Raw genomic sequence first — 23,215 nt, forward strand, 5'->3', positions numbered from 1 at the left:
TCTAATGGCATCTTCATCCACAAAACGCACATTAGCCATGAGCTGAGAATGTCCACTAATATCTGTGGACTCATTCACTTGCAACACAAAGATCCTACTGATGCGTATCTTTTCCAAAACATGGCTTTCGATGCCTGTAGACATGTCATCAATACGTCTAGCAATCGTGTTATCAAAGAGCGGTACTTTAGGTATGTCTTTAACTGCGTCGTGCCGAGAATCTCGTTGACAATGGCTATACAGGCAGGTAGTATTAATATCTCTGCCACAGTGTGTGGCTTTTTGATTTAGCTACTAGTTCGGCTACTAGGTAACTAGCTTTTAGTGCTTTCTCATTTACCTTTGTGGTTTTTCTAATAAAGGTTGCCTGTTTCCCTGTATTTACACGCAAGCAAACAAAATATTCTGTAGGCTTGTTTTGAAGCAAAAGATGTTGTTTGGAGATGCCGTTTAAGCTTGCTCGGCACCATGGCACTGTTAGATAGCTTCTCGCCACGCGCCAGGCATAATGGAGTAGGTGTCGTCTCATCCCCGGTGAAATTAAATCCATGCATAAGATAGCTTTCACTATATTGCCTTGAGCTCACCGTCTTTGCTTTCTTTTTCCCACCAATCAAACATGTACCAGGGTCTTCATCAAGGTCAGAATCTTGTACAGAGACCAATTCAGAGTTTGCAGTTGTCCTTTTCAAAAACTTCTCCATGACTGTCACCACGCCCTTTCAAGTAAATCAGTCAGTCGGCTATGTGTGCCACACGAATGAATATTACTGTAAAACCTGTATTTGATGGCCACTTTTATTTGAAAGCCATCTCTTATCGAACACCACTATAGCAGAAGGGTTAAAAAATGGAGCACCATCCTTAATTTCAAGGCCACCTATATTTGAGCGATACTCTGACATTCATCACACTAGTTAGTAATCAAAGGTGCCTAATTAGGCATATTGTACTAAACGATCACTGCTTTCGATGGACTTTAAGTTTTGTTGGCCAATATTAAATGCATTGACCATGCATCAAACACTAAAGTAGATGCACCTGGATCATGGTGCCTGGAGATTTAGCCTACATACTACATCGAGGCCTTGGCGTTCAAATACAACACTCCTACCGTGTAAGTTGCCTCAGAGCCTGAGGAACCTGTATTTAAAAAGGGACATTGGATAATTTCTCACGGTACACCTGAGGATCTCTCATGGCCCACTAGTGTGCCGTGGCACAGTGGTTAAAAATTACTGGGCTAAAAGAGCATTACTAGACTGATTGCTCTCAGACAGTGGCCAGGAGAGACTGAATCTTTCACTGAACTAAAGTCTGCTTTCACAGCAGTCTATTCTATATCACACTCACCTCCAGAGTGCTAGAAGAACAGACTTTGTACCTGAACCTGCCAGTGCTGACCAATTTGTAGACCGGTGGTAAAAGAGACCACCAATTGGCAAGCGCATGCTTTGATCTACACTAGAGTGGGCAGAACAATCGGTTGTTGTCATCTTACCAAGTACTGTCCAAAACTGAGAGAAAAAGTGATAAGACTAGTCAAAAGTTGTGGGACCTGCCAAGCGGCTAAGCACTGTGGAATGAAAAATGCAAAAAGCGGGCATTAGCTGCCAGCCAAATGACCTCAGCAAATAATAGCCGTAGAACTGGTATGATCACTGCTAATGACTCTAAAGTGAAATAAATGGGTGTTGATTTTAACCAACCACATCATCCAGCAGCAGCATGCTTTGGCCCTTCTAAACAACACTGGCTATTATATCAGCTGATCACTGCTTCAAACTATCACAACTGCTCCATAATGGGTTAGTTAAAAGTTTAAAACCAACCAAAAAAGCATAGTTCAATGTTTTATGATTAGCTCTAAAGTAGTACTCACTGAAAACGCTGAGCTTGTGCAGATGTCAGTCAGCCTTTAACATGAAAATGTATAGTTATCATAAATATTTTTTAAGATATCAGAAGTACAACTAGAATGTATAATTTTAGAAATAGATTGTGCTTGAGATCGCATGTGTATGTAATAATTTAGCGCAAAATCAAAGTAATAGTAAAATAAGACAACATTTTTTATAAATCTATTATTGATGAAAAACAAAAGGTTTTTCGTCAGTAAATCAATATTTATAGAACAACTACATTATATCTTGTTACGTTTAAAAAACTGTAATTAATTTGTTGGATAATCTTTTTCTGAAGACAGATAGTCTAAGAGAAAATTTTCAAACTCCTGGAACATTTTATGAAGATCTTAAATGATAAGCCTTATAAATCCTGGCAGTGAAATAAGTACCAAATTGATGACGGTACCTAAATGAAACTTGTTTACTTACGTAGCAGTATAAATGTTTTTCTTACCTTTCAAGTTAAACAAGCCGAGGTTTAGAAGACCTGCTACATCAATGTACAAACTGTAACCATTAATCAAAGTTTCACCTCTGATGATAGACAGCTTTGGAAATGGAAGATCTCCATCTTCTACTTGACCTAAATTAAAACCACTTGTTTTTTATGTAAATATATAAGTTCACATAACATAAGTGTTTAAAAATTCATCAAGTTGCTTTTTTATCTAAATCTTAAGCATTTTTAGTAGGTAGGATTTTGCAGAAAAATTTAGTGTTTTGAAAACAATTTTATGTCAGCTGGTTTTAAAACAATAAGAGTTCTTGATATTTTATTAGGACTAACCAAACAACCATAATAAAAATTCATAGTTCTGCTATTATCAGGGTTCAACAATTTGAGTCAAATAGAAGTTATTTTAAAGTGCAGCATAAATACTAATTACTATCTTTATTATAGCAAATTACTTTACTCTATCTAGAAAGCAAGCAAACAGACCAAAACCAAGCTAGTTTACATAATTGACTAAAAGTGTTGTGTGTGCCTGTTGATATAGAGTGATAAGCACTTGCTGAAACTTGGTTAGAGCTACAAAGAAAAGGGAAGATAGCGAACGTTAAGGTGATTAATAGCCCATGACTGGGCTAAGCCTCAATTTGGCAGACGGTACAGTTTTTAAAAATACTTTCAATCAGCCTACAGTCAATTGCCGAGTCGACCTTACAACCCAGAGACAAACCAAGCTGCCCGCATAAGCAATAAAAGACGCTGTGGAAGCGTCCAAAATCCGAGCATTTGAAAGTCTCTCGTTGTACTTTTTAGTGGACATTCATTGCATCTTGAACTGTTTTTATGTATATATTTTTTTAAAGTTATTTGTCTGTTGTCTGTCCTTTGGTATGTCCAGCTATTGCTATTAAAATTTTGAAATGAAAATTCCGTGATCTGATGAAATTGAGCTGACAAAGATTGTGACCACAAGTTTTTAATTTGCACGCTCTACCACTAAGCTATGAACAGTGTGTTGATCAAAGACATTAACATATATGGTATAGTGCAAGCACACACTAAATTATTTATCATTTAAAACTCTAAGAATTATATTAAACCATTGAACACAACTTTTTTTTGTAATATTCAATTGCTAATTTACAGGGAAGGTCAATTCTTTTTACGCGGACAACTACAGTTACTGTATATTCTTTTGAAGTAGGGTTGTCTCTACATTCTCTGAAAGTTCCGTCAGACAAAGACAGTCCAATATCCCATTTTTACAATTGTACCAATGTTGAGAGGTACCAGTATCGTTGTATTCAAAGTTTGATAGCTTCCGGTAGAACAGTAAGCTTTTTATAGGCACACACACTTTTATGCAATAATTGCTGCTATTAATCCAGCATATTCCTTCTTTTTAGTTTGTACTAATTGTATCATTACCAATTCTTCTCTTATTGTAACCATAGCAAAATAGGCTTAATTTAGCTATTATTTGTTAATTATTTCACATTTCACATTTACTTTTAAACCTTTCAACAGCTTTTTAAATCTTTTTTTGATCTGCACAAAACATTTTTGGAAAATATGAAGTTCGAAAGTTAGAGTTGTTTGACAAAGTTTAAAAACCTTACCAGTTGTTTTTATTTTCTCCCTTGATTCAATTCAACCACACAAAATTTTTTTCTCATGATATGTAGTTTAAAAGTTAGAATAACAAATCTTAATATACGTTAAACACAAATACATTTTCTATTCAAAGACGGTTTTATTACCCAGACGTTGCCGGGTAGTACAGCAAGTATGTATATATACATCAACTATATAAATGACAAAAATCTGTCTGTATTTTTGTGTGTTTGTGTGTGTGCGTGTGCGTTTGATTCTGCACTTTGCAGTGTTCAGCTCTAGCTATTAAACTATTGAGCTTGCATTTTGCTTGATTTAAACTCACAAAAGTTGCACCTGCATGTTAGAAAATCATTCATCTAGCCACAAGTCTACGAAATTCCTTTACCATTCCCACCTTCGTACTATATACTGCACACTTTTTGATATCACACACTAATAGCCGTATTAATATGTACCTTGCGCTTATGGGTTACAATGCAACTGTTTTTGAACCTCGCCAAACTAAGGCGAATTATTTTTTTGCCATACGATATCAGCAAAAAAGTACCCTCAAAATAAAAGTTTGGCTATTATCGTACAGATTACTAAAGAATATTATTTGATTTTCTCAGTTGGTAATAACTACATCGTTATAGAATTATCTGTTTTTTAGTTTAAATACTTGCTATCTATTTCACATCTACATTTATTTGCTCTGTTAATTTATTTCATCTGCTCAGTCAATTTTTTTTTAGTTACGCTACATTTTTCTTGATTTTGATTATAGCACATCAATTTATAAATATTTCTCCACGCTTACCGTACGTTCCAGAATCATTAAACCCAAACAAAATCTTCTTTGTTTCTTAAAACAGAATAAGTTTTGCTTTTTTTAAAAATATTTTTTAAAGTTATAGTTACTACCTTTTTCATTTTTAATTTTCAAATGTGCAGTTTTAATTCAAAATTTGTAACTATAATGGCACAATTTCATACTTGAATTTCCGGTTTTTCTAAAGGGTATATGCTCAAAAATGCAAAACAAAATATGCATTTACCTTGGATATCTTATTTTTATGCATATTTCTGTGTTGAGAAAAAACCAGTATCGCCATATTCAAAGTTTTGATGGAATCCCTTTGCTGCGAGATTAACTTTTTTATACACACATGTTTCTATGTAATAATACTAATTGTTATTTGTTATTAACATATTCATAATTTTTATTTCGTTTTATTAGTTCGTATTGAATGTATCAGATTTTTTTTGTTGCAATCATTGTAGCAAAACAGATTATCTAACCAGTATTTTTTAATTATTTCAGATTCAAACACCTTTGTCGTTGTAATAATTTTATTTCAACTTGCTTTATTCATATTTTTATTTGAACAAGATACTTTACTCGTGATATGAAGTGTAAAAGTTAGAATGGTAAATGTTGTATATGTCCAATCAAAATAAAGTTCCGTGCAGACTTGATATTACCGAGCAACGCCGGGCAGTCATTTAGTATGTGTGTATATATATATATATATATATATATATATATATATATATATATATATATATATATATATATATATATATTTATATATATATATATATATATTTATTTATATATATATATATATATATATATAATATATATATACTATCAACACTATAAAATATATACTATGTGTATATAAACATATATATATTAAATATATACATACATAATATACAATATGTACTAATAATTATTCACAGCAAAATATAAATTCATTGCCTTTCACTGAAGTGGTTTGGTTTTTGTTGAGCTAGTAGAGAAACTTAGTTGGTCTATGTACACTGATGGCAACAGTAGGATTGCAAAGTTGACTTCATAAAAATAAGTGGACCTCCGAATGCCCTATACAAGCTGTTAGGTCCCAAGGTAGGTGAGTTCCTCGAGACCAGGTAACCAGCTGATCATGGAAAACCTTAAAAGCCCAAGGGCAGCTCAAGGGCTACCAGGCATGTTTGAAGTGCAATCTATGGTACAGACCATCTGAAATAATGTTGCCATTGGCCAGTGCCCTAGCTCACCGGGTTGTCACCTCATTACTCCGACTTGGGAAATCGTGAGTACTAGATTACCCAGTTCCAGGATGTGGTCAAGGCTAATAGATGAACTGAGGCAGCTAGCATTACTCCATCTTTGAAAGACTCTGCAGGAAAAGGCAGAGAGCTGAGCTCATTCCGATCAACTAAAAACTGTGTTTGTTGTTTTGCAATCTTGGTTTGGTTTTCCTTTTAGGCAGGCTTGGTGTGAAATTAGTACCCTGACAGATGCCCTGGTGACTATCCTACTAAAGCACACAAGCCAAGTATAATGGCAAATCTAAGTGGCCTGCGGGGAGCCTGCAAGCCTCTTATCAAACGATCTTGGCCAATGAGCTTTTTTGCAGTGCCTTGAAAAACTCCAGTCTTCAACGCTAGTTATTGACAGTGCACCCACTCACGCTGACCATTGCTGTCAAATCTGGCACAGAGTTTATTCAAGTAAAACCAAAGGTATACCAGGTGACAGCTGTTTGTTTTGTAGACAATAAACCAACAGAATGGAGGGAAGTAGTAAATGATGTGGTAAAGTGAAAAGGTGGTCTATCCTGTTTGTTAGCTTGCTAAATGGACAATTGATCAATTAAATTGACAGTCATGGTCAAATGGCCAATGAAACTCAACTACCATTTTTAGAAGTTATACTTCTGCTCATACAGCCCCAGAACGTATGACTGAATAAGTTTAGTGGCGAGCCACATCAGTGCAATTGTCATTTTTAAGGATGTCATTCATGGTAGCATGTGTGTCATGTGTCATACTAGTGTCATGGATTTTCAGCAGCTTGTGTCTTTTTTCATTATTCGGTTTGACCCTTACCTAGACAGATAGACAAAAATAGCTGCTACTTAACAAAATTAAAACTTTGAAAAACATGTCAAAATTGAAAAAGATTGGTCATGGCCATTTTATGCTGGCTCACAACCAAAAACTACTGCCCATTGCAATTGGTAGAGGGTTGTCTTAATAGTTCCTCGCTGGCTACAAGCTTGAGCCGGCTTGGGCCAAATGAATGGTTAGTCATGTGAGTCCCAAATCTCATGAACTAGCATCTACATAGAGATACATCAAAGGTCTCTACATGAGTGGATAACCACAATTTGGATGATGAAAAACCACCCTACTCTTGCTTGGGTCTAGTAAACCAGAGTGTAAAATTGTGTGCGAAAGGGGTCTAGCTCACATGATGAACTTTTTTTGGTGGCCAAGAAGAACTGTACAAAAAAAGACAAGCCGAGCAGATGGCAAGATTGTAAAAACATCAAAGCATGTTCAGCACTGTTGAGAAAGATGTCGGACAGGCCTTTGAGGTGGAAAGACTTCTGACCGGACAGACCTGTGAGATCTCCATTTTACTGGCCCATACAGAAACCTCCACATTGGCTCAGATTGGAGAAGGAAACCCAAAAAACCAACAAGTTCAGGAGCTTTTTAGAAAAGCGCCCATCAAACCAACTAGCAGCGCTTGGGGCTCTCTGGTGATAGTAATCTAGAAAAGAACAAAAATGACAGTTCTATATAGACTATAGTCAGTTGAATGCAGTCTCCAAACAGGATGCCCTCTTTCATTTCACTTCTTCCATTTGCACTTGACTGACAACAGCTTTGACGCCTTCTGTGGCAGAAAATCTGTTTGCTTAGTAGACTTGGGCAGTGACTACTGTCTGGTGCTCCTGAACCTTGATGTGAAAGACAAATTAACTCTCGCAGCTTGTTACGACCTGTAGAATTGTAAGGTTAGGCCATTTATCTGTACCTCCACATCTGCTACATTTCAGAGGTTGATGAGGCTTGTGACACACAACCTTCACTAAAATATATTTTTTATCTACCTAGATAACATAATTTCAAAAGTTTGATACTCACTCACACTGACTGGATGATGTGTTCCAGCAACAAAGGAAGTCGGACTCATGGCCACCTTAGTGTAAGTTGCTCTGGTTACAGGTGAACTATCTTGAACATGTGGTCAGTGCTGAATAGATAGCTATTGACCTTGAAAACACAAGGTTGGTCTGAGAATGGCCTACCTACAGTGGGCTCAAAGAGCTGCAAGGCTTCTTTGTCATGGCTGGATACAGTCGTCTGTAAATCCCAGGTTTTGCTCCCACAGCACAACCTTTGCACTGGCTGACATGCAATGGAGAGAAATGATTGTTGGGTGAGGGAGAACAGAGAGCTTTTGAAAAGCTGACAAAACACATTTCCTTGGCATTCCTCCACAGCCATCTCAATTGAAGACAGCCATATATTCTGAGCATTGATGCAAGCATATGCAGAATAAGCAAATTGCTATCTCAATTACAGGGCGGCACCAAAAACCATTGTATCCTTTTTAGCAAAACTCTGGCCGCAACAAAAAACTACGGTGTCACTCCAAAGAAGGTGTTCGGTGTGGTCAAAACTTTAAAATGGTCAACCGTTTCTATTCCACATTGAATATGCCTCCCTTTACTGCTTATGCAGGATGAAAGAGCTCTTGAAAGACGTCGTCAAATGGCTGGAGATCCTTGTCAAATTTCAGTGTACTCTGGAAACCCAAGCTAAAATACACTACAAAAATTCCAACCGACTGAACAGACAGAACTTGAAGACTGCCGACAGTGTGACATTATTAAGCTAAAGAATGATTGACTGATTAAAAAGGAGCCAATGACAATAAGCCAGGATTTGTTGGTTAGATTTGAAGAAAGCTAAACAGCCATGTCAGGTGTCATTAGCTCTTGGGATAAAGCTGTTGCTTACATGGGCCAGTTCACTGCCGGTATGAAATTCAAGGGTTGAGCCAAAACCTACTAAAGCAGCCTTGAGGTCTGTGACGCAACTCAAGTAAAGACTTTAGACCTGTAGACTCTGAAAAAAATTGATCTGAAAGCGGGCTACAGTCTGAGAAACAGTGGCAATGATGTACCAACTATCTTTTGAGCAGAGGACCTATCCAAAGATCAGCAAAAGCTGGGAAAACAAGAGATGACGCAGCTGATTAGGGTTGATATGTTCATTTGGCAGCGATCAGATGGAGTGCTGTATGCCTGGACATTCCTTCACAACCAACCACGGTAATGTGCCTGCTATCAGATAAACAGCAATACGGCAATCACACGCTTTTGTCTACTTTTGAAGTTGAAAGTACCAGCACTCAACTTTACTCGACACGAGACTAGACAAAAATGACAGCTACTGTAAGGAGACTGGTCAAAAGCTGTGAAATATACCAGGTAGAATACTTAGAGAGCTAAAGACACCGGTTGCAGACACAATTTATACGCAAAACACCGTTAGCAAAAAGTAGCAATGTACTTGGGGGAACACTGTCAACAAGATTGGAAGAGAATAATTGTATGCTGGTGCTGAGCAACCACTTTACCAAAGGGCAAAAGGCTTTAACTCTTCCAGAAGCCGTGATACTAGTGGTGGCTACTACGCCAGATGAGCAGATTTTGGAAGATATTGCTACATGGGCTTACTGTAGCTGATCTAAATGGACCGAAAGGCACAGTTTGAGAGCAATTTAAAACCAACATGGGCCAGTTTTGGTGTGTAGAATAGGCTAACACCACTAGAGTTAGCCCTATAGATCAACAATCTAGTCTAAGCGACAAAGCAGCCAAAAAGAGGGAACAGAGCAGTTTCCGACAAGGGAATCAGTTGTGTAAGTACAGAGCTTGACAGCACTAGCTCTAGTCCGGGTTGATTTTTTTTACTTTTTGACGCTAAACTGGTGGCTCTCAGGGCCTCTAATAAAAAAATTGTGTTGGCCAATCAATGAAGCCAAGGCTGAGCTAAAGATGAAAAGGAAGTTAGCCAAGGCTGAGGTGACTGACACAAAGATTGGGTCAAGCTCTGACTCAGTAAGTTTTAAAAATTTTGCTCTTTGCCAATTTTGACATAGCTCTCGATAATACACTTCCGGTCAGCCAAGTTGTGACTGCCGAGTTGAACTAATCCTGAAGGTCCAAGGCAAAACAAACTAAGATCAGAACACCTAAAGGTTGGAAGTTAACAGTGTGTTCATTGCATCTTGAGCAGCACTTTTTAATGTACATATATTCACTGTGAAATATTAGTTAATTGTTTTGCACTTGTGTGGCTTCATTCTTGTAGGCGGCTTCCTTACAATAATATAGCATCATTTTTAAAATCTTATACAGCATTAAGATTGGTTTGGACTCTTTTTGAGCTTCATACAATTTATTTTGCCAAGTAAAAGAAGCTATGAAACACCTACTGTCTTTAGATAAATAATTTCAGCAATCAGCATTTTACTTTTTAAGCTTGTGTTTCTAGAATGCACAACACAAATTTAGCATGTTTTTATGAAGTTTTTTGAGTATTTTAGTGAATTACCTTTGTCATAAAAAGCTTTTTGAGTGAATTAGGTTTTTGGTAGAACTTTTAGTTTGAAAAACATTTTTAGCATTCCCTGAGTCAATTTAAAGTGCAATATTTTATACCGTTTAACCGTATTCAAACGTTATTAGTTGCTTAATATTGTTTTTTAGAATTGTTGTTGTGAAAAGTAGTCATTGAAAATTAGGCTAGAATTTGTATTGCTATGCTAAGAAATAAAAACACATTATTTATCTGAGATGTCATAGCCTTGCCTAGTTGAACTGGTAAAATTGGAAAGAGGAAGATGTAAAGCTAAGGGTTTCTACCAAATTCTCAAATGAGTATATGTAGCTAGATGCTAAGTTTTTTTTTGCAGATAGATTTGAGTATTGTTTGATCTACTGACCTAAAAAGAATTTCTGGATTATTTTCAAACTGATTACCTTTTATGCAGAGTTTAAAACAGTTTAGTCAACTTTTCAAGAAACCATTACTAGATAACTGTGATAGCTTATCTACAATTTATAAATGCCTTCTATATATAAGCTGCAAACGTACGCGATATTCAGCTTGTTTTTTTTCAAGAGTTCGCTGTTAAAACATTGCAGCCGGTAGTTGTGATATAATAACTGTTATGACAATTTTCAACTAAATTTAATTATTTGAAGGCATGGCTAGGAGACTACTAAGTAAGAATGTTCAACGATTAACCACGTTTCTAAAAAAAGGGTGCACAAAACATTTCAAGCCTTTGGCGCAAATAATTTTTAAAACTTCCGTACCACAAAATGGCAAAATATGTAAGAGACACTTATGTTTTGATATCAGCTATTCCTTGATAAAAAATATCCTAAAAATCATTTAATGCAGAATGAAAGCAAATGTGTTGATTAAAGATACTGAAGCTAAAAAAATAGCTAAAAAAGAGATTGTAAAGAATTAATAATATATTTTTATAGTAAAGCTAGCAAGTTGAGAAGAATTAAACTAACCAAAAATAGACCATCAAAAATCCTACATTATAATTAGTATAGCCACCATTTATTCTATACTTTTTAATCAAAAATCTAGCAGTAGTAAAGCTAAATGTATGGTGGTAAACAATTGTTTGTAAATAATTGTTGTAAGGGGTTTGGCTGCAACCCTACATCAAAAACAAGCAATTCTACCCAAGCTTTTTAGAAAAATTCTGAGAGAAGAGTTCTTGTTTGACCTAACAGAACCTTCTACACTAATTCGTTGCAGAAATCTCTTTAGACCTCATTAAAAGTCAGCAAAGTTGTTATGTTATGTTTCTCTTTGTGACAAAACGTTGCAACTGGCAGCTTAATAGGAAAATTTTGGCCGAGCAAAAAGACTACAAACTTCCTAACTAGCATTTTATCCTGTGTTTTGCGTAAACATAGCCTTACACTCGCACGCTTTTTATAAGCCTAGCAAGTGCTATAAAATCACACGAATGAATAATTGCAAACATGTTTCCCTGTTTTGGTGTAATGTGAAAGTTAATTAACACAAGCAGGAGCAGGCAACACTTGATGATGATGCGATCCAAATATTTTTGTCAGTGAGAGGGGCTGGCAGACAGACATGGGAAATGTATTGGAACAAATGTCTTGAAAGAATAACACGAGTTTTTTGATCTTACATAGCACACTAGTGAACTAGTGAAATCAGTGTTGCTAAGTTAGGAAAATGCTTCAGGTTGACTTATTGATTTAACCCTTTTGCTACTGTGCTAAATACTCTATTTTGACCAAATTAATTCAATCGGATTTTCAAATAATCAATATACTGCTAGTATTTATGCAATATCTGGAGAATTAACAAAGATATTGTTTTACTATAAAATGAATCTTATTCAAAACAAAATTATCTACGATATAAGTACAAAACTGTTTAGTCAATCCAAAAGGTTTCTGACGATTCCTTTGCATTGAATGATCGCGTTGAATTCCTTATCACCACGAAAATAGCGATATGGTTTACCGTTTTGAAAAATAATTAGAAAAATAATTGTTTGACAATTAGAATTTAGATTGCTTTTGCCTAATTAGTAACAAGTTTGTTTCATTTAAGACAACATTTGATTGGTTTAGCTGATGTGAAGGCTTCGTACTACAAAAAATAGTGAAACCATATTGATTATCTTATTCATCGGTGTACAGTTGGTACTGTTATTACCCCGATTGCTAATACATTGGCTCACAGTAGTACAAGAGTTAAGAGGTACCACTCAGTTCAATATAAAGAAAAGAATAATAAAGAAGCAGTTGCTTAGTTGGCATTAGTTCAAGTTACTTAAAATTGATGCTGATAAAAAGACTAATCAGCACAGAAAAATCACTAATAGGTGTTGTAAAGTGTATGTTTGACTACAGGCTAAAGTTTCAAATAATTGCTGTAAAATTTGAAGAATAAAACATCTTTTTCTGATGTTATTTAAAGTTTTGAAAACTTTTATTCAAAGACTTTACCAACTCAAAATCTCAAAAGTTGTGTTGACTTTTAAATTTTGATTGTTTAAAAAAAGTACAATCCTTTTTTTTATTTTCTCCAGACAAAATACTGCTTGATATGTGGCTAAGTTATAACAGGCAGGCTTACGTAGAGTATGATATGTGCAATGATAATAACCTGATGAAAGCCTAATTTATTCAGAAAATTCTTATTAAACGTTCAGAGACTAAATTTCAACTAGATAATAAAACTAGCTGCATCGAATATTGTAATAGACGAGCAGTTTCCAGTAATTAAAATAGCAACATCGTCAACCAAAACCCAATTCACTGTTTTGGTTTTTAACAGATATGCTGATGAGTTGTATAGAGATATTCAGTTGACAGAGATATTCACTGTTATTATGTCAGACACTAAGTCTGACATAATAACAGTGAGTAAACAGTGTCAACATAAATAACCAATACAAACATTTATTGAATATAGTAAGTATAACCAAGGACAATCTTTTTTTAGTTTGCTAATTTTTCCATTCAATTACCAGTTCAAAATTAATTTTTTCAAACATAAAAGCACAAAATAGGGAAGAACATACTTTAACAGAACACAAGAAACAATAATCTTTTAGACTACTCATTACTCTTGAAGATATTAAAAAGAGCCTCTATCAAATTACCCAGCTGGTAAACAGCAACATAACCCTTGTGAAACATACATCAATCCGGTATGTTTGCCGAATGGCTGGTTACACATTTGATAGCTCGTCAGCTGATGTTACAGACTGACTGCATAAAAATCTTGCCTAAAATAAACTTCAGTTTCAATATTCAACTAGTTTGGAGCTTCTTTTAGCTTTTGGAACAGAGAACTACCAAAAATAATAACTAACTAGGCCAGCAAATATGGGGATGACAATCTGGCTTATAAATAAGTGATATTGTCGTCTCCATAGTTACTTGACAAACACTGAATGTGATTAATTAAGATTTTAGCAAACTCGCTTGAGACGAATGTATGCCTTTTAACAAAGTGATGATGCATCTTTGATACTCAGTATGTTTGCTGCAGCTTGTGAGAGATAAAAACCTTTTAAGGCGAGACGATATATTTATGTTAATTATTTGTAAGCTAGAATTTTTATATGAAAATATTTGCATCTAAAAAATTTTCTGTGTTAAATTTATCAAAAAAACAAACCCAAAAAACAGTCTATGTGCAGGATAGATGTACAGTATAAATCTAGAAGTGTTTTCTACAATTTAATTAGGGAAAACCGTTTGATTTTAATATAATTTATACTTCTTTTATGTCAGGATGCTTGCCTAAAATAGCTTTTTCTCAAACTTGATCAAAAAACGTTGGGTTCGTCATTATCGACTCAACAGTCTGTCAAACAAAAACTTATCAAAATGTTTGTTTTTTCTACTCACAATCACTAGTTTATACTAATCTCAAAGTACATGTATAACTAAACAGGTATAACTAAAAGTTTTCATATGTGTGCAATTAAGACTCTAACTATTTAAATGGACAATAATCTAAACTAGCAGTTCAGATTATTGTCCATTAAACAGCTGCCAGTCCACCAACACTTGTCCATCCAGCTGACAGTATTTTAAAACATGTAAAATACAACATAAAGCAAAGTTTACAAAGCAAGTCAAATGCAAACGAGTAGAAGCTAAACTAGCTTGATATGAATATAGATTATACTTTGTAAGTCTGAAAGGCTTTCAGAATGCAGGAGGTTTGAAAAGAGCAAATACATAACATTAAAATTATATGTGCTTGGTATAACCTTTCCATAATTGCCAATAGCTCGAAATCAAGAAAAAGCATTCAAATACCATCTGAAAAATGTTGGAGCTACATAGAAAACTGTTTCTGCGTATCAATATAATAGTCTTCTGTGAAAGAACTGAAAAAAAATGTGTCATGAGTAGAAGGCTAGCATCAATGTTTTTTTAGTGTTGCATACATTTTGAAAAGAATTAAAAGTTATGCCAACATCTGGGTGCATGGATGCAACACTTCACTGACAATAACTGACTAGAAACGCCATTTTAACTTTCAATGGAATTCCCAATAATTTAAAATAGAGTAGGAAAAACTCAGTGAATGTTTTCAGACTTAGTAGCTCATTCAAAACAGAAAAGTGTATTAAAACCAAGTATGTGTTTGCCGGTAACGGTGAACGCATTGAAAACCCCGATGAATAGTTTTTCACTTTTCAAATCCAACTTCAGTCATTTTACCAAATGGTAAGAGCTTGCAATGTTTCACATTGCAAGCTCTCACCATTTAGTTCTATAACAAGCTTCAAAAATTAAATATTTTGTTCATAGACTGTTCTAATAAAAATAATCATAAGGCAAACTGAACTCTTTACTCAATCAAACTTCAATCACAAACCACCAGTTTTGCTCATCTGCGTTATTTATGCGTCATTATTGCAGCAATAACAAGCTAAATCAATCCATCTCTAATTTAACTCATAAATACACACTAGCAAACTTGTGTTTAGAAACACACTGTCCATTTGTAGTAGTGTTAGATGAACTAAAAACATGTTTTACAGCTTAAATAGCAGTATAATTTTTTGCAAGATTCAGACTGAACTATCATATGGAATTATTTTTACTATTCAGTATATTCATTGTCAAGCTCAAGGAATAACCATACACCACCAAAACCATTTCAAACGGGAAACACTGCTGTGGTCAAATCTAAATTATTTTTAACTTCTGCAGGCACTTGAACTTCTTGTTGATGATTAGTTATTTGTTTTTCCTGAATCGACAAGCCACTCCAACCTAATTACCATTAGGCTAAATATTTGTAAGCCAATTATGGAAATAGAACTATTCTCCTTTCTTGACTCTTGTGCTGACTTCAGTGATGTCATTATCTCTAAACCTGAAAACCTCAGACCATCACTTCATGAGAAACACTCATATGATCATCAGTTGATGGACAGTGTTTTGAAAATGGCTACCAACATATTTGATTTGCCGCCTTTGCTCACTATCAAATATGACATCGAAATAGCGGCAATCTTTACATTCAACGGTTCTGACCATTGATATACATTTTCTTACAAATGTAGACAATCATCAACGCTACATCTAGAAGAAGTTTGGTTTTAGTCACAACATAGTTCCTTTTTAATCTCGCATCTTAAAACCTTTTAAATTAATGGTCTTCCAAATCTAGTCAAGCCTGTTTTAAATTGAGTAGATAATAATTAGGCTCTAGTTGCTTCCACTTGCATGACAATTTCAGATGAGTTGCTCTGTCTAGATATGGATTACAACTGATGATTTTGTTCCAGCTTTTACTGTATCCTCTGGCCAGTCTAGTATTTATTGTCCTATTAGGCTGTAAATCAGCTGACAGTGGTTGAACACTTTCAACTTAACAATGAAATGCCAGGCTTTGTTTTTTTTCAACTAGGTTCCTCAGATCCAATTCTCAATCTAATTTTTATACAAATAATTAAAAAAAGTTATAGGCTACATGCTCTACACACTGATTAAATAAGACAGGCTTTTCATCTTTGTACTAGAATGACACATGTTCACCCTTTCACTGCCATCTATGTACAAATTTAGCTTTCAGCCTACAGCCAGCAATTTTACTAAAAATTGCACATTTTGCTTCATAAAAGGTACACAATTTTCTTCAACATCAACATCTATCGGGAACATTTTTTTATATACTTTTTTGCGAACATGTTAAAAAACAGTGCTAAACAAAAATTCATGTTATCTATAATTTATGCATAGTTAAAGCTATGTAAAGCTATAATTGCTACAAAACTAAAACGATCCTCCACAATGTTCTTACTCTTAGAAAATTATTTCTTTCATCAGCATCAGAGTCAGTGCTGCCACTTTCATTATCTGTGAAATAACTATTAGTACCTGTCAGTAGCCACCAGTAATTTGTATTCAACATTGTTGATCAAAATATTCTCGATGACCGACTTGGCTGCGTTGCTAAAACTGAGGTTGAATATCTGATGCAGGCACTCCTAATTTAAATTTTCAAAAATCATTAGTATTTTTGCAGGTCAAGTTAGAAGTTTAATAAACAACATATATTAACTTTGAAGATTTTGAATTTTATACTTATTAGTAGTACTAGCGCACTTATACTTCTTACTAATGACCTGAGCAAGAATGACGTTGCAGCATTTGTCTACACTTTAACACATATTACGTCTACCTTCTCTAATCTTTTCTAGCTACTGCTTCGTTCATTCACTTTGCTGATTCCAGCTTCAAAATATTTGCAGCTGAATCCAAATGCAAAACCACACCAGTTTTGCAGATTGAAATAACAAACATAGTTATAAACATGTTTCTATAGTGTGTCCAACACATGATCTTTTTTCAAAAACTTTTCATTAACAAGGGATACAAAAGCTGAGTGACCCGTACATTATCCATACTCTTTAACTGTTCAAAAGTTGTCAAATAATGGATACTACTGTAATACAACTCACGCTTAAAACTGTAAAACATATTTAATAATAACTTCTTGATTTCAGAAGTAATCTGTTGTTATACATACATTGCAAGACCAGTTAAGAAACAAGGCTGAGGTTTTGGCAGTCAGAAAACCCTAATAGATTAACAAGAAACTAGAGATTTTCCATCTGCGTAAGAATTTCAACAATTTTGCTTTGTCTTCATCCTTCTTGATAATATCTGTAAAATTATTTGTCCTATCGGTGATCATGCTAAAAGAACTTTGTAGAAATAAGCAACCTAGTTATTATGACATAAATTTTCAATTTTCAAAAAGCTGTATTAACAATCACAGACATTCTAAATAATGTTGGACAATTTGTTTTCTGCGGCACTTCTACATGGAAAACTGCTTTACAGTTTTAATAGCCTATAGTATCTACATTTGATTTCAGTAATGTAAAAAATAGAACACTGTTCATTGACACAAAACGGAATACAATTGAAGCGGATTTGGTAGTGATGACGTACGCATTACATTTGAATTGCAACAAACAATTAATTTAATATACATCAGAACAGAAGAAAATAGCCAAATATCATTGCTAGCTTATTAAATAGTACATAGTTGTAAACAAAAGGTATTATATTGCAATGTAGATGTTGGGTTAAAGATCATTTAAAATGAAATCTGCATCGAAGAGAGAGAGAAAGAGAGAGAGAGAAAGAAAGAGAAAGATAGAGAGAAAGAAAGAGAGAAAGAGAGAAAAAGAGAAAAAGAGAGAGCAAGAGAGAGGGAAAAAGAGAGAGAGAGAAAGAGAGAGAGAGAAAGAGAGAGAGAGAGAGAAAAAGAGAGAAAGAGAGAAAGAGAGAGAGAGAGAAAGAAAGAGAGAGAAAGAGAGAAAGAGAGAAAAATAGAGAAAGAAAGAGAGAAAGAAAGAGAGAGAGAAAGAGAGAGAGAAAAAGAGAGAGAGAGAAAGAGAGAGAGAGAGAGAGAAAGAGAGAGAGAGAAAGAGAGAGAGAGAGAGAAAAAGAGAGAAAGAGAGAAAGAGAGAGAGAGAGAGAAAGAAAGAGAGAGAAAGAGAGAAAGAGAGAAAAATAGAGAAAGAAAGAGAGGAGAGAAAGAAAGAGAGAGAGAGAGAAAGAGAGAGAAAGAGAGAGAGAGAGAAAAAGATAAAGAGAGAAAGAGAGACAGAGAGACAGAGAGAAAGAGAGGGAGAGAGAAAGAGAGAATTCACACCCACAATACAAAAGTTGCACACTGCACTATGTACTGTTTGCACTTCCAAAAAATTAAAACTAGGTAGTGTGTGGAAGAGTTATTCTAATGCCATTATTGCTTCAGCGTTTGATGTTGAAGTATTCTCAACTTTCATAAATGCTTTCAAGGGATGTTTCTTGATAGCAGTATGTTCTGGTAGGATTAGGTAATGGTGGTTATTTATATGTCTAAGCCAAACCTATAGAAATTTACACAGCAAAAAACAATTGCTCATACATATTAACATTAAAACCAACGCAAAGTTTTTCTGTAAAATACCTAAGATTTAAATTAGATTTTGAGTTGTTTCAGAATTTGCTTTTTTTTAAAATGGCTTAAATTTTATAAAAAAATTAAAAATTTTTTAAATTTTTAGGTTTGAGTTTGAAAATTGAGTCTCAAAATTTTGAACCTGCTGCTTTCTTATAAGTTGAACCTATTTTTAAGTAATAACTTGTTTTATTATAACCAAATTTACTTGAAAAATAGTTTGGTGGCTTATCAATCACTATAATTCAGGTTTTACATACTGTTTTATGATACAGATACGGTAATAAGCCTAAATCGAGAGAATCTAAATATAGGTACACTGGGAAAAATTTGTGAAACACCTGACTCATAGGTTAAAAACTCTATTTACTATGCTATACAAAACAATTATTTGATTTGTCATAATGCTGGCTTCAAGGTAAAACAAATAGGTAAGTAAATATTTTCTCCTGAAACCGCAGAGCCTAAGCAATGGTGATGAATGAATTGTTAACTGTTTTAATATTCCTAAAAATTGATATAACACTTTTTTCTCACTACTCAATTAGTAAAATACTAAGTTGTACCCTTACCATGTAGCTGTATACTCCCACGAACTTCCATAATTTCACTAAATGCTGTTTGGATTATTTCAACTGGTTTCACTTCAGCATAAATACTGTTGAGCACATAAACACACCCTTTGTAGTGATTCCAAAGCCAGACAATATCCCTTGCTTTTTGGTCATTTTTCTGTCCTTCACAGATAGCTGACATTAGTTCGTCTAAAAATAACCATAGAATAAAATATGAGTGGAGTTGTCCACACTTACATTCACAAGTACTTTAATGAAAATTAATTTTTTTCCTAACAATGTAAAGAGGTATTTATATTAATTTGGAGGTGTAGGCAAAAGTAAAGAGCTGCTATGTAAGATAGTTAGCAAATTCTTTAACTAATCGAGCAGTTTTTAGTCAGGCACACAACCAGATTTCACAAAGCAAAGTAGAATTTTAACCTATGGCATAGCTCAGATTCAACTGGTCATACAGTTTGAGTACTTCTGTCTGTCAGCATAAGTCTAACAGATGGAGGTGAGCAATAATCATACTTCACTATATCTAATATCTAGTATAACCAACTTGAGTGGAAACTTAAAGTGTACTTCAGGCTGTTCAACTATATGCTTGCAGCTAAATAATGTCCATGTAGTATGACCCTGTTGTACATGGTTTACATGCATCTGTAAAGGCTAGTACTTAAAATTTAATATCAATCGCCCAATTAAGCCCAAAAAGCTGATATAGCAATGGCCTTTGCAACTGATTGAACGGAACAGGCAAAACTCTGACATATATCAACACATGGAAAAAGACTGAGTTCCTTGAATTGATTAAAACTACAACAAAAAATAAACATGTATGTTGAACAAGCTTGGGATATATAGATGAAACTCAAGTAAGCAAAGATAGAAAAAGGACAGCTGATCAGAGTTAAAAAAGATGGGTTGACACAAGAACTGAAAAAAAGTATAAAATTGAACTGAACCAGGAAACAGCAGCATGTTATAAAAGCTTTAAGAATTGCTACCAATTGCCTAAAAGATTAAAGGTTACAACAACAAACAACTACAGTTTCAAAAATAGGATGTTCTTGACTGGACCTAGAAGGTTTTACAAAGAGCTAGCTAAAAATGAACGTTTGGTAACCTTATAAACCCTGAAATCTAGTATTTCGGTCTTGCATACAACATGCATCAAAACGCCCTATAGCTGGTTTAGCAGCAAATATATGGCTCTCTTTAAAAATGTTGTTTCCAAGTAGCCATGACCATAAATTAAAGTAATTGTTGTATAGGGTGTTAAACAAGAAAGTGTTATTTTGTTCCCATTGTTTTCAAATGATCTTTTCAATTTATTTGGCTTTTATAATAATTTAACTGGTTTAACATCAGAGAGGTGCACTTGAGTTGAAACTCTTGCTTGAACCAGCCTTGAGGCTCCCTTCACAATTTCATTTAAAAAGTATAGTATATTTTATTTACAGTAGAATTGTATTTACTTATAGCATATCACCAGTAATATGAAATTTAGTGAGTTTTTACTGTCACCATAGTGAAATTGACTTGATTCTCTATTTTCAGTGAACAAAATGACTTGAGTCAAATTGCTTTTAAATTTCTATTTAAAATTGCTGTGTTGACAGAAAATCCATCACGGAGACTGATGTTCTAAAAAAACAATCTGTTATTTGATGAGCTAAAAAAAGATGTCAGTGCCCTCCAAGTTGCCACTCCCACCAGCTTTAAAAAAGGCATCGATAAAACTGTGTATGTGCTACGCACTAGCTTCATGATTTGCCTGCGAATTAATAATAAGTTTATTTATAAGCTTTCTAACTGTTAGCAAACATTATTCAATCTACTGAAATGCTTTGATAACGACTAGCCTTTGTACCTTTATAAAACAGCAATCATGGATTGCATTATTATTAAATGTCTCTAAACCTCTGCCACAATAAGTTGAGAAGATAAGGCTATTATTGTGACAAAAACAAACCAGTTGCTTAGTTTTTCTTCATTCACAAAAAACTGCATATAATATCATAGTTTCCTTTTTTTAAATTTTGTTGGTAAAATGAATTAAAGAAATTGTAAGTGGTAAACTAAAACTATTTTTCCTAGTGAAATCTTTCAACACTGGACCAATGATATTTCTGGCTTCTACATTCTAGATTAAATAATGTGTGTCAGCATTTTGCCCAAACTGCAAAGAATGTTAGCGCTTTTCTTCTGTAGGCCAGTTTTACTAAAACAACAAAATATTAAGCATTATTTTGATTTTTCAAAAGCATTGATTTTTGTGCAGACCTTTTTGCTTGTTCTAAGAATCTTTTAAATTGAATTAATATAATATTCTTCATAACATAAAGGAATTCTAATTGTACAGCAACGAAAACAAGTGTATGAAAGCCAAAAATGGTAGACATGACTGAATTCTACCAAAAAAGCAGTAAAATACCTAGTGAAATAGCTAATATTTGTTATGCAAACAGTCAACAGACAGATATATTGTGTGTAGCTAAATTAGTGAATGTGGGTTATTGTTATTTCGATAGATTGTCAAAGGTTAATTTTTGTGAGAATTTATTGAGAAACAGTTTTTTTTATTCAGGAGAATTGAATCGAGTCACTAAAGTTAAGATAGCTACAGAGTGGAAATGTACAAAGTTATGTCTTTGCAATTAATTGTGAAATGAATCAATTATTTGCATGGCATATGATGCAAAACAATTAAAACTTGAATTGTTGATGTTTAATGAGAGCAATTTGAATGCCCGGCGTTGGCAATAATAAACATTAATTGAACAAAAAAATTATTTTTACTTAACATATAACAAAAGTTGCCAATTAAAACTTTCAAATTTCATATTTTGAGAAAATTGTTTTGAGTGATTTGAATCAATTAGGAAAAAATAAAACAACAGTAAAGGTTTTCAAACTTTGTCAAACAACTGTAACTTTTAAACTTTGTAACTAAAGAAACAATTTCTTTGTTTGTCAAATAAATTAAAAAATAAATAAAACAGCTACAAAAATGTTTAATTGTTAATGTGAAATAATGAACAAGCAACGGCTAAAATGAGTTTTTTTGCTACAAATACAGCAAAAAATATTTTGCTAATAGGAAAATTATTACGAACTGAAATAACAATAAATAAAACTTGAATATGAAGAATTATTAAAAACAACTAGTGCATAGAATTGTGTGTATAAAAAAGGTTACTGTAGCAGCAGAAGCTATCCATTAAACTCTTACTACAACAATACTGACACGATACTGGTACTAATGTAAAAATTAGATATCGGACTGTTTTTGTTTGGCACTAATCTGACCGAACAGAGAGAAAATGTAGATACTAGTTTCATTTAATATAGCACAATTATTTATGTAGAAAGTAAATGTAGTTAGTTTTTACACACTAAACAATCATACAAACCGCATATAGGAGTGTAATGACACATTTAAAAATGAACGGCGCATTTGAAAATCACATTTAAAAAGCTTGTTATTGTGGCAAAAATCAAAATTAAATTTTTTTTAAAATAACAGGTGCTAAAGTTAATACATTCGACCCTCACCATATGATTTTAACTTGTTTTAATGTGGGCATCATAAGGCAAAAATATTGTATTAAGAGAGAATAGCGCCATATAACTTTTACATGTATAAGACATTAACTCATGTTATATAACATGTATATAACATTAGCTACTGTCGTATAGCATGGGCAGCATAATCATAGCGCGCACTACATTAATCTACAGTAGAAATAGCACATTTGGAGTGTGAAATTGTCAAACGAATATTTCTAATATTTTTGCCATTCATTTTCACCGTTTTT

This window comes from Watersipora subatra, chromosome 8 (assembly GCF_963576615.1).
Source record: "Watersipora subatra chromosome 8, tzWatSuba1.1, whole genome shotgun sequence".
NCBI classification, from domain to species: Eukaryota; Metazoa; Bryozoa; class Gymnolaemata; order Cheilostomatida; family Watersiporidae; genus Watersipora; species Watersipora subatra.